The 10,861-nt window shown below is 54.0% G+C and overlaps 1 long non-coding RNA gene across 41 annotated transcripts in view; it reads left to right on the forward strand.

Annotated features, from left to right (window-relative positions):
* The window catches only part of ASPRV1, a 107,089-nt gene extending 98,830 nt beyond the window's left edge, over positions 1–8,259 (forward strand). For 38 of the 41 annotated variants that reach the window (XR_005832902.1, XR_005832893.1, XR_005832899.1 and 35 more), the window contains 4 exons: positions 2,089–2,275; positions 2,860–3,061; positions 5,274–5,321; positions 6,796–8,259. This is a non-coding gene — a long non-coding RNA (aspartic peptidase retroviral like 1). Of the gene's footprint in view, positions 1–401; positions 583–2,088; positions 2,276–2,859; positions 3,062–5,273; positions 5,322–6,795 lie in introns of all 41 variants that reach the window. The other 3 variants (XR_005832929.1, XR_005832930.1, XR_005832898.1) reach the window with 2 other exon arrangements.
* The last annotated feature ends 2,602 nt before the right edge of the window (positions 8,260–10,861 follow it).

The following is a 10,861-nucleotide window of genomic DNA, read 5'->3' on the forward strand; positions in this document are numbered from 1 at the left end:
TTATTTTTAAATAATGTTTTCCTTATTAGAGAATATATTCTCGGAATGTATATAGAAGAAAATTAAGATCATTCATGATCCTACCGCCCCAAAATAAGTACTATCACTGTTTTGGTGTATTTCCTTCCAGTCTTTTTTCTGTGCTGTTATGTACATATTTTTAACTGGACTTTTTTGTCCAGAAAATAACCCAGCCCCCCAAAACCTTCCTGTCTGGTGTGTCCATATGAACTGGCTCAGTCCCAGGGCCCTCACGCCCAAAGCCTCCCACAGAGACTGCAGAGAGCAACCACAGTCGATCTAAGCCTATGGTTTGTGGGTGCTGTCATTCCTTGGTTTCAGTGCTCATGCAGCTTTCCCCTTAACATTCCTTTCATTTTTGTTTTTCTTGGGTAATATAGGTTGATTTCTGTGGGATGAGTCGCCCAATGCTCCTTGGACCACTGTCTTGCCCACCTTCCACGCTCATCTCTGGATTCAGGGCCTCTGTGTCTGAGCCTGTCTTCCCAGCTCACCTGAGCGCTCTGTGAGGGTAGGGCCCTGCTGATTCATCTCAACGTGAGGCGCAGTTGGCCTCGAGAAGTATGTATGGAATTGAATCAGCCCACTTCTTTGGCATTGCCCATTCCCATCCATGCCGCGTACTCTTGCCTTACACTAACTTACAGCAGGCAGCATGGTGTCGCACACGATAGGTGCTCGGTAAACGTTTGTACTGCTACTACCAATCACTTGGGGCTTCCTATACATGTTAGGGCTCTGCTGGTTTTCCTTTTTCCCTTTCCTGCCTCCCCACACTTCTTCCAGATGGTAAAGACAAGACACCACTTTGACATGCCAGAGGGAGGGTGCCCCCACTTTGTCCCCCTGTCTTCTCTAAGTTAGGAGTGAATCTAAGCTGGCATTGGCTTCACAAGAAGCAGTTCCCTGCTCTGAGGCTATTTTATATGTTTGCATTGCTCACAGTACCAGTTATCATTAGCAGCAATTAAAACTATTTCAGGATCAGTTCAAAGCTGCCTTTGAGGTATTTTAAGTTGGACCAAAGTCCTCCATGTGTCTAGCTCTACGCCAAGTTTCCTGGTGTCATTAGAAGCCCACTTGTATTTGGAGAATACCAAATCTGTATATTTTGATTGCCTGAACATTTCATAAATTTCAGGGGTGTCACTCCCACCCTCAATTAAGTGAAGGGGACCATGGAGATGGGAGAGGTGGAGGGGGTCTGCCAGGCTCCTCTGGCCAGGTGGAAGCCCTGGGCCCAGAGGGAGGGTGGCAGAAATCAGAACAGAAAGAGATGAGGACTTGGTCTAGGGTGGGGGCATCAGGGCTTGGGAAGAAGGTGGGAACCTACTTGGAGGGCCAGGCTGTCGGGGGAGGGGGAGAAGGGAGGCCTTCAGAACACATTAAGTGATATTCATATTTGATTGAAAGATAAAGGTNGGGAAAGAACCACTTTTGGCCTATTGGATTTCTAGGGAGTTAGTCAGCAATGTGTTCTGACTCTTGGTTGGCTGTGGCCCTGACCCCAGGCCTGGAGGACTGGCAGTAGCTTTGAGGCCTGAGATCACTGTTCTGGAAACATCCCCTGGATCCTTTGGGACCCTCCAGGGCCACGATCAGCACCAAGCATCTTGCTGCCTGCTGACAGAGTGGGTTCAGCTGATGGGCTGCGCTGGGTGGTTTCCTGGTAGAAGGGTTCTGAACGGATGGTAAAGAAGGGTGGAGGGCAACCCAAATGGGCAAAAAGAGGTTGTGGGACAGTGGAGAGCTGGGGAAGGGCCCCACGGGCAGAAGTGCCTGTTCAGTCAGGGCAGTGGCAGGGACCAAGAGGGGGACCAGTTAAGGAAAAGTTATCTTTGCTAAGTGCCTTTGGCCATGACTGATGTGAGGACTGGATACTTCCTGCTTGGGAACGGCGGTGCTGGTAGTCTGAGGCTTTGTGGTTTGGGAATAGGGAACTTGCTGGTGCTGTGGGTTTCTCCACATGCATTGCTTTGGTCAGAGCCCACCAGCCCCCCTTGGTCTCTGATCTGAATCCTTAATTAGATTTTTGAGCAGAATTCACCTCTTTGCCCTTCTTTTCAGCTTGAGGACCCGATGCCATGCCCCACTGAAGCAGAACGCCAGAACCAACTGTGGCCGCTGCTCCTAGGAGCCGTGCCATCAACCCTGCACACCCACACACCCATACTGGCCCTGGAACCCGGGCCTCAGCACAGACGGTGGGGCCGGCAGTTAGGGCCTTGCTTGTGGTGGCAAGTGCCCAGAGAGGGTAAGAAGGGAGGGCATCATGTCCGTGGCCCACACAGTTGGAGGGGGAGGCAGAGGGCAGGATGACCCACTTTCAGAGCGGCGTGGCTGTGACTGGGATTGCTTCACGTGGTCAGTCTGCATATACATGTCAGTCTTAAACTCTTCAAAACGGGCTGTTAAACATCTGTATCCTGTTTTCATTAGCTTGTAAGCCATGGTGATGGGGACCTGCCTAGTTCTCTGAGCCAACAAGTGTGCCCAGAGGCTAATAAACAGCAGGTGCCTCCAATAAATCTGATTTTAATACTCAGTGTAAATGTGTGTGCAAATACATCTGTGAAATGAAAGGTGGGAGCTGAATTCTATGCAAGTTACACAATTTCATAGCCATTTTGAACTGAGAACCGTAGTGTGACTGTGTTTGTATGGCTGGCATAGGGTTTACATGCACAGGAGCTGTGTACAGTGTGCAGGGACGGTGTTTTCATGGACGCCTGTATGAGTGTGGTGTGAAGGGGCAGGTGTGTGCGTGTGCGGATGTGGGTGTGGGAGAGAAGTCCCCGTCAGATCAGGTGGAGACAAAGCCGGCTGTGTACTTTATAGGGCCTGGCTCAGAATGGAAGTGTGGGATCCCTTGTTCCAAACTGTTGGGACTCTCAGGACAGTCAGAGCAGCACGCCAAAGCCAGCTCAGCCTTCCTGAGTGCAGAGTCCCATGTGATGTCACACGCTAAGTGCCCATGGAGCCTGCCCGGGATGGAGAACGTGTACCTCCTGTCTCCCCTGAGTCTTCCTTTGCTGCCCTGGTAAGTCCTTGAATCCCTCTGCGCTCTCCCCATCCAGCTCCCGGGTGCCCTTGATTTGGGGAGTGGGGGTGCTAGCTAGAGGCAGCCTGGAGAGGAGCGGCAGCGGGTGGCCTGCGCGTCTCCTGATACTCCTGACATTTCAGTCTGGACCTCATCACGGCCACCATGAAGTGTGTGTCTCTCTGCTCTTTGCGCAGAACAATCTCCTGAGGACATCCAGGTCCCCTCCACAGCCCCCCACTGCCCACTGAGGGCTTCAATTCCTGGGGGCCCTGATGGGGACCAGGGAGCTGGGGGCAACAGTGGGCCAGCAGAGCTCACAGGCCCAGATTCTCAGTGAGGGGGAGTAGAGGGTGGGGACTCCCTGAGTCCTTCCTGTTTATTGTCCTCATTTGCCTCCTTTCCAGTCAAGTGTGCTGTGCCTGCTTCTGAGCACACTCAGGAGATGCTGATGGGTCATGAAGAGGGTGTTCCCGCCCCAATACCTATACTTGTCAATAATTAACCATGATTTCCTACGTTCTGGGAGGAGGCAGTGGCACCTGGTCTGCCCCAGCTGGTTTAGCCCATCATGGTAGATTAGCATAACAATTCCAAGGTCCCTGAGTGGTTCTGGGGTGTTCCAGGTATGGCTTCTCCCAAGGGTTAAGGGAACTTGAGAAGTTACTTCACCATGTTCCTGATCCTAGCCAGAGACCGCTCCCTAAACTCAAGCCCTTCCAGCTCTCCTAGTAACCGTGAGACGCCTGCGCGCTTCTGTCTGGGGATCCAGATGGGACTGTACGAGCAGAATGCCTGCAGAGCCTCTCTGAGGAGGGCCACCTGCCTCAAGCCAAAGGGCCCAGGAGGATAAAGGTTGTTTGGGCAAGTGTAAAGGGCAGGGTGGGCAAGAAAGGGGGATTTAGGCCCACGTGATTGGGCAGGAGTGGAGATTTCCATACATTTGTTAATCACTGGCCACGGGGCTTGGTCTGCCCCAGAGAGACGGAGTGACTGAGTTCCCCATGCAGGGGTGTGATGACCAGCTGGCTTTCCAGGAAAAAAGAATTTGCTAATGTCTGTGGTGTCAATACTCCCACCAGGTCCAATTCTAAGCTACCAGCTGGTTTAGGAACTGACTTACAGAACTCTTGAACATTTAACAACCAGCTCTCACTGCCCATTAGATCACCGTCCCCACCAGAGACCGTCAACCACACAAGCCCCCAGGACCCACCCTCGTGCCTCCCTGAGCCCAGACTCCCACTTCCCTGCCTGTATTTACAAAATGCCACTATCCATGCCCTGGACAATGCCTGAGCCTGGGCCTGATGCTCATATTCCTTGTGCCGCAGTCCTGGAGGAAGGCTGGCTGGTCGGCCTCGTGGGTCACCATGATGCCGCTGAGGTGACAGATGTGAAATGGCTTTGCCAAAGCAAACACCAAACCCAGCCAAGTGCGACTGTCCAAGTCCCAGGGACCATCTATCTCTAGTCCAGAGCAGTGGGGAGGTCGGCCTCAATGTCTCGCGCGATGGTTTGACAAGCCTCAGTTTAGAGCATCTAGCAGTCTGCCAGCTGACAAGCTGCCCTGCCTCTCACCTCCCTCAGTCACGCGCAGCCTCCTCACACACTCCCACTTCCAGGGGACCAGCTGTGCCCGGTGAGGAATACCAGGTATCCAGGAAGCCACTACTAGGTCCATTCCCTGGACCACAGAAGGATACAACGCCCATCCCAGGGGTTGGGAGTCTATCCACAAAGTTCACTGGCAGAAGGGGCTTCCTGGTCTTGTGGGTGGCCAGACCACTTCTCTGGGTGTAGGTTTTTCATGGTGCAATCTTCTTGGAGACCCACCTGCATTTGACACCTTCCCAGTGAGTCCATTTCCCCCTCCTCTGGGCTTCTGGAATGGCACAAGGGCCCCACCTTAGTCAGGCAGCTGTGATGAGAGATGTTGACCCAGCTGCCTGTCTGCTAGCTCACTGTGTCAGGTGGAAGGGGCTGAGACAGCAGCAGGGACTGAGGATCTTTCCGAATAGCCAGGGACCCTGGGAACGTCCAGAGGCAGGACTGGGGCCAGGGTCCTGTGGGAGTCAGCCAGGCACTGGGGGATGAGTGGTAGAGGGAACCGATGAGAAACAGGCTCTGGGCCAGGAAAAACAGACCAGAGCCGCAGGTGTGCCACTGTTCCTGCTACTCTCCTGTCTTAATCCCTCTTGTTTGGTGACAGCACTCAGCCAGGTCTGGAGGCCGGCACGGAACACCTGCTGACCCAAGAGTAAGTTTCTGTGGGGGCTGGAGACAGTCACATGTCTGTTTATGTGAACCTCACACTCTGGTTCATTGCAGGAGACAGAGCTCTGAATGAACCAGCACATTACACTGCAACACATGCTCAGCCGGGAGTGGGCACATGTGTGAGAAGAAAGTAGAAGGTTCCGTGGAGGGGGTGACATTTGAAGGAGGTCATAAAAGTGGGTCCCCCCAACAGCCCCAATCTCTCTGCACAGGCCCAGGTCAGGCTCCAACCTTGGGACTCACAGATCTGCCATCTAGGAATCCCTGGGGTGGCCTAAGGCAGTTTGCACTCCTCAGCAGGAGGTCACACAGCCAACTTCCTCCATCCAAAGCCTTCCAGATCCTCACCACTGGCTTTGCCAACATGGCGGACATTTCCTCTGCTCAGAACATAAGGGAGTGAGATACCCTGGCTGCTCTTTCCATGGATGCAGGGATGGGGGAGAAGGAGGGCTATAGAGCTTGGGGAAGGGGCTCTTGGAAGGTTCCTGGAAGGTGAGAGGGAACAGGAGGGGAGGAGACAACATCAGTGGCTCAGAGGTTGGGGCCCCCCCCGGAGCTGGAGCTGCAGCCGGAGCCCATCCGGGTCCTGGTGTACACTCCCAGAAGTTCAGGGTTGGCACCAACCCACTTCAGGGCCTTAATGAGGGTGCTCTGGCTGAGGCCTGCCCCCCATCCCCCAAAGTGCTGATTCTGAATTAGATGTGATCAATGAGGGGGAAATGACTGTAGCAATCAAGTGCATGGCAAATGCTTGTGTGTGTGTGTGTCCCCTCACTTAAAAAACAATTTCTGGGCATTATTGATTCTGGGACTATCCTCTATCTTCCCCTCTAGAGAATCTTATGGGATTCCATACTTGGTTTAGAATGTATGAGAAACTCCTACCCCAGGCCTTGCACAAAGTAGGAGCATAGTGAATGTATGCTCCTTTTCTTTAGCCACTCAGAGTGGCCACTTGAGGTTGAGGGCAAAGGGGCTTCCCCAGGCTAGAAGCTGATGGGCCTTTGGTCCTTGCCTCCCCCTTCCGTCTCCAGCTGATGACAGACACCGGGATGTCGTAACATACTCTGTGTCCTCATCTGTTATTCTCGGACACAGGCTGGGGAGGGTACCTGAGTGGGTCCCCTCTGACTGGGGCTGGACTTTCTTGCACCATGGGCTGGCCTGTACCAGTCCCAGGGATGGATGCAGAAGGGTGAGGCACTGATCCTGCTCGTTGGGCAGGATGCTGGCAGGAGGGCGGGCCGAGCAAGGGCGGGGCTTCCAGAACAAAGGAGAATGGGGAGCCCTGGGGGCCTAGGCTAGGCATCAAAAAGGCTCTGCAGAGTGAGCAGGCTATAGCAGCTGCCTGCCTCTGTGCCCAGCAGTCAGTCAGATAGTTCGTGCAGGACCCTTCTGCCTGCCCCAGACAGGCAGCAAACAACACTGCTCAGAGAGGCCTTGTTCTCCAGCGTGATTGCGCCGACACTGCTCCGCAGTTTGCTCTACTTGGCGTGGTTTGCTGCTACAGTTCCAGAGGAGGGCACAGGGATGGCGGGGAGTGGAGCCAGGAGCCGGGAGGGCCGTCGGGAGCGTGTCTTCATCCCGGAGCCCTTCGATGGAACCAGTACGGCCCCACACCTCTGGCTGCACCGCTTTGAGGTCATCAACGACCTCAACCACTGGGACCACGCCACCAAACTAAGGTTCCTGAAAGAGTCCCTCAGGGGAGATGCCCGGGAGGTCTACAGTGGACTCAGCCCCAAGGACCAGGAAGACTATGGTGCTGTGAAAGAGACCCTCCTGAAGGCCTTCGGGGGGCTGGGGGCCACCCGCAGCCACTTGCCCAAGGAGATCGTCTTTGCCAACAGCATGGGTAAGGGCTACTACCTCAAGGGGAAAATTGGCAAAGTGCCTGTGAGGTTCCTGGTAGACTCTGGGGCCCAGGTCTCTGTGGTCCACCCCAGCTTGTGGGAGGAGGTCACGGATGGTGACTTGGACACCCTGCGGCCCTTTGAGAATGTGGTCAAAGTGGCCAATGGGGCTGAAATGCAGATTCTGGGCATCTGGGATACAGTGGTGTCCCTGGGTAAGCTGAAGCTGAAGGCAGAGTTCCTAGTGGCTGATGCCAGTGCCGAAGAAGCCATCATCGGTACCGATGTGCTCCAGGACCACAACGCTGTCCTGGACTTCGAGCATCGCACGTGCACCCTGAAGGGGAAGAAGTTCCGCCTCCTGCCTGTTGGAGGGTCCCTGGAAGATGAGTTCGATCTGGAGCTCATAGAGGAGGACCCCTCTTTGAGGGAGGGGGGACAGGAGCTCTCCTACTGAGAAGCCCCCTTTTCTTTACCCCCCAAACATTGGTGAGAAGACGCACCACAGTGGAGGGGAAGGGCAAATATCCTCAGGGGTCACTGGGTTCTGCCGACACTCTGGAACCAACTCTTGCCTCCTCCTCTCCCTCCTCCTCCATCTGCAGGGGCCTTCGTCTGTCCCTGGTGAGGGAGGCTTCCATCTGAAAAGGCACAGGTGAGGGAGAACAGGCTGGCTATCTCAGAGGGAGGAAGAGTCCTTGTGGTGGTCAGGCTGCTATTGGTGGCAAAGATTTAAGGCAGGACGGTTCCAAGAAGGCTAGAAATTACTGTCTTTCAGAGAGGACTGGGGTACCTCTTAAGATCCCCGAGATGTGGCTCAGTCACCTCTAGGTCCATGCAGTCGTTCTCAGTTGAACTGAGCCCTGGCTGCAGGGTCCTCACAAGCAAGACCCAGCTCTTGCAGGTGAGGGTCACAGCTGCTCTGGGAGTCTTCCCTGTTGGGTCTTCCCACCTACCGGTATGATGTAGTTTCCTTCTGTCATTTGCTTTGAAACTCATTGAGCCTTATGCCAATAATTCATTACTTCAAAAACCAATAAAAATTGACTCATGGAAAAACCACGTAATGTGTTGATTGGGGATGAATGGAATGGATGTGAGCGGCTGGATAAAATGGAGAAACCATCAAAGAGAAGGAAGATCCAAGTGCTCCATGAGTGATTAGCCTGGAGCTGTAAGAGAATATATACACAGCACTGTAGGTATGGCTTGGATTTCTAAGATAGCCTCAGTTTCAAGTATTTTTACTTATTTCTTCCATAATTCCTCTAATCATTTCAAACTATCATATTTTCGCATCCAAATTGCCTCTTCTACCCAAGAGCGACCCTAACATTATTTGTGAGGTACTGATTGGGAATTGGGAATTATGGTTATTGTAAACAAGTGGGAAAGTACCTGCCTGGCAAATAGTTCTTACAACCACCTGGGAGACAGAGGCAGACAGGGCAGGGCACAAGTATTGACCTGCATGGGGCAGCCCAAGGGAGTCTGGAGGGCAAAAGTGGAGGTGACCGTGGGGGCTCTGGTATCATGAGGACAGCTTCTTCCTGGAGGGACATGGAGCCTGATGCTAGAGAGACGGGATGGAGTGGGGAGGACATTCTCAGATCTGAGAATGGGGTGTTCGTCTTTTTTTAGGGGTCTTCCCCATAGCTGCTTCTAAGTGCCTGCCTCTCTCTTTGGAACTCAGCAGGGCTGAGTATCTGGAAACAACCGAAAAGGATCTGCAGGGAGACTGAGGGTACAAAGCCTCAAGAGCTTTTGATGGGAAGTGGGAGGGGACATCTTCCTTTCACGAGGTGGAATGAGCCTCTCCTGGAAGTTTCCACCTGAACATCCCCAAGGGAGAGACAACTAACTGGGCAGGGCCAGAGGCACGGTGGAGTCTTCTTCTTCAGAAGCCTCTGGGGTCTTGATGGTCTGGTGGTCTGACCACCACAAGGACTCTTCCTCCCTCTGGCTCCCGCAGCTGCTCGGAGCCAGGGGCCCTTGCTCCCCAGTCCGATGCCGGCTGTGATTCTCCTGGGAACAGAGGCCCAGGCGCAGCCCCTCTGCCTCATGATTACTGCAGCCCATTCCTGGGCAAACATCTTAACAGGAATCAGCCGCAGCAGGCTCGGCTCGAGGGGGCGGTGGGTGGTGCTGGATCGGTAGGAAGTCTTCTTCAGGGCAAGTGAGGCCTGGAGAGGCCCGGCCATGGAGGTGGGAGGAGCCGAGAAGAAGGTAGGAGAATGCTACAGAAGGAGATGGTCTCCTTGTGCCTCCCAGGTCCCTTTCTCAAGTTTGGTTTTTAGCTCCTAACAAATGTGGCTTCTCTCCTAGGCCAAACCCTCCCCTGAGGGGACAACCCAGGTGGCACCTCCCTGTGACCTATTTTCTCCAGGTCCTTCAGACCTGAGGCACATGCTGAGCTGAAGGAAGGAGGGTGGGGAGGCGGACAGGGGATGGGGAGTTGGGCGCCAGCCGGAATGTCAGGGCAACACCCAGGTTGTCCCCTCTCTGCCCTTGCCGCCGCACGGCCGGCTGCTGAGCCCTGTCCTACGTGAACGGGAACAGGGTGACCTGTGGCCCAGCTGCAGAGACCTTGCTGCTCTGAGTGAAGGGAGCCTGTCCCCGAAGGAATGTGAGCCCCAGGGTGGGCCCAGCTTGGGGGGGGAGGGGTTGGTCTGTGACTTCCTAAGCACAGGCCCTCATGGAGGAGGGAACCAAGAGGTGGCTCTCAACCGGAAGTGAGACTGGAGACCAACGCTGTGCTTGTGAGGTGCTTTCAGGTGCAAATGCGTGAAGGTGGAGCCTGGGCTGCAGGGGCTGGGAACAGAGCATCGAGGGGGGAGCGCTGAGAGCAGCTAGGAAAAGGAGGTTGTGGACACTTCGCAGAGGGCTTGTTGCCCGGCGGAAGGGTTTGCCCATAACTTGCATGCAAGTGTTTTAACCATGGTAGACCAGGAAGACTCCTCCGGCTTCTGGGCGTATGATGGATACAGCAGGAGCAGCAGAGAATGCAGCTCTGGAAGCCAGGGTGGTGTTCAGACTTAGGGTCTCAATTTGAGATGATGGAAAGGGGGAGGCAGCAATGTAAAGGTTGAATCCTGGCTGCACGGGAGAAGCACCTGGGAAGATCAGTGAAAGCCAGTTCTTTAGGGTCCTGGCTTGCAGGACCTCAACCAGGCTCGAGAACGTGTGGTCTGCATCCCAGCTGTATTCACCCCCTCGTACCTCAAAGGGTGATACCCGGACCCGCAGAAAAGCAGCACCAGTGTCACCTGGAGCTTGTTAGGAATGCAGAGTCTCTACCCTCACCTAGACTTCCGCTGGTGAAAAACAACAACAAAAAACCAAAAATAAAACCTTTCCAGGTGATTCCCATGCCCAGGAATGTTTGGAAAGCTCTGGCTGAGAACATTCGGATACCTCTAGTTAAGGGGCAGCTCATGGCTCCCACAAGGCACCCACTTCTCTAATAATGAACACCACATCCTGAATAGCTCTTAATTCCTCAGTCTATGCTTGATAAATCCCCTGCCTTTATCCTGCAAACATTTTGTTTTTAAACTTTTTTTTTTAAAGGTCTTATTTATTTGAGAGCACAAGCAGGGGGAGCAGCAGAGGGAGAGGGAGAAGCAGACTCCCCACTGAGCAGGAGGCCCGACACAGGGCCCGA

Source organism: Ursus maritimus, unplaced genomic scaffold (assembly GCF_017311325.1).
Source record: "Ursus maritimus isolate PB19 unplaced genomic scaffold, ASM1731132v1 scaffold_6, whole genome shotgun sequence".
In the NCBI taxonomy this organism is placed as follows: Eukaryota; Metazoa; Chordata; class Mammalia; order Carnivora; family Ursidae; genus Ursus; species Ursus maritimus.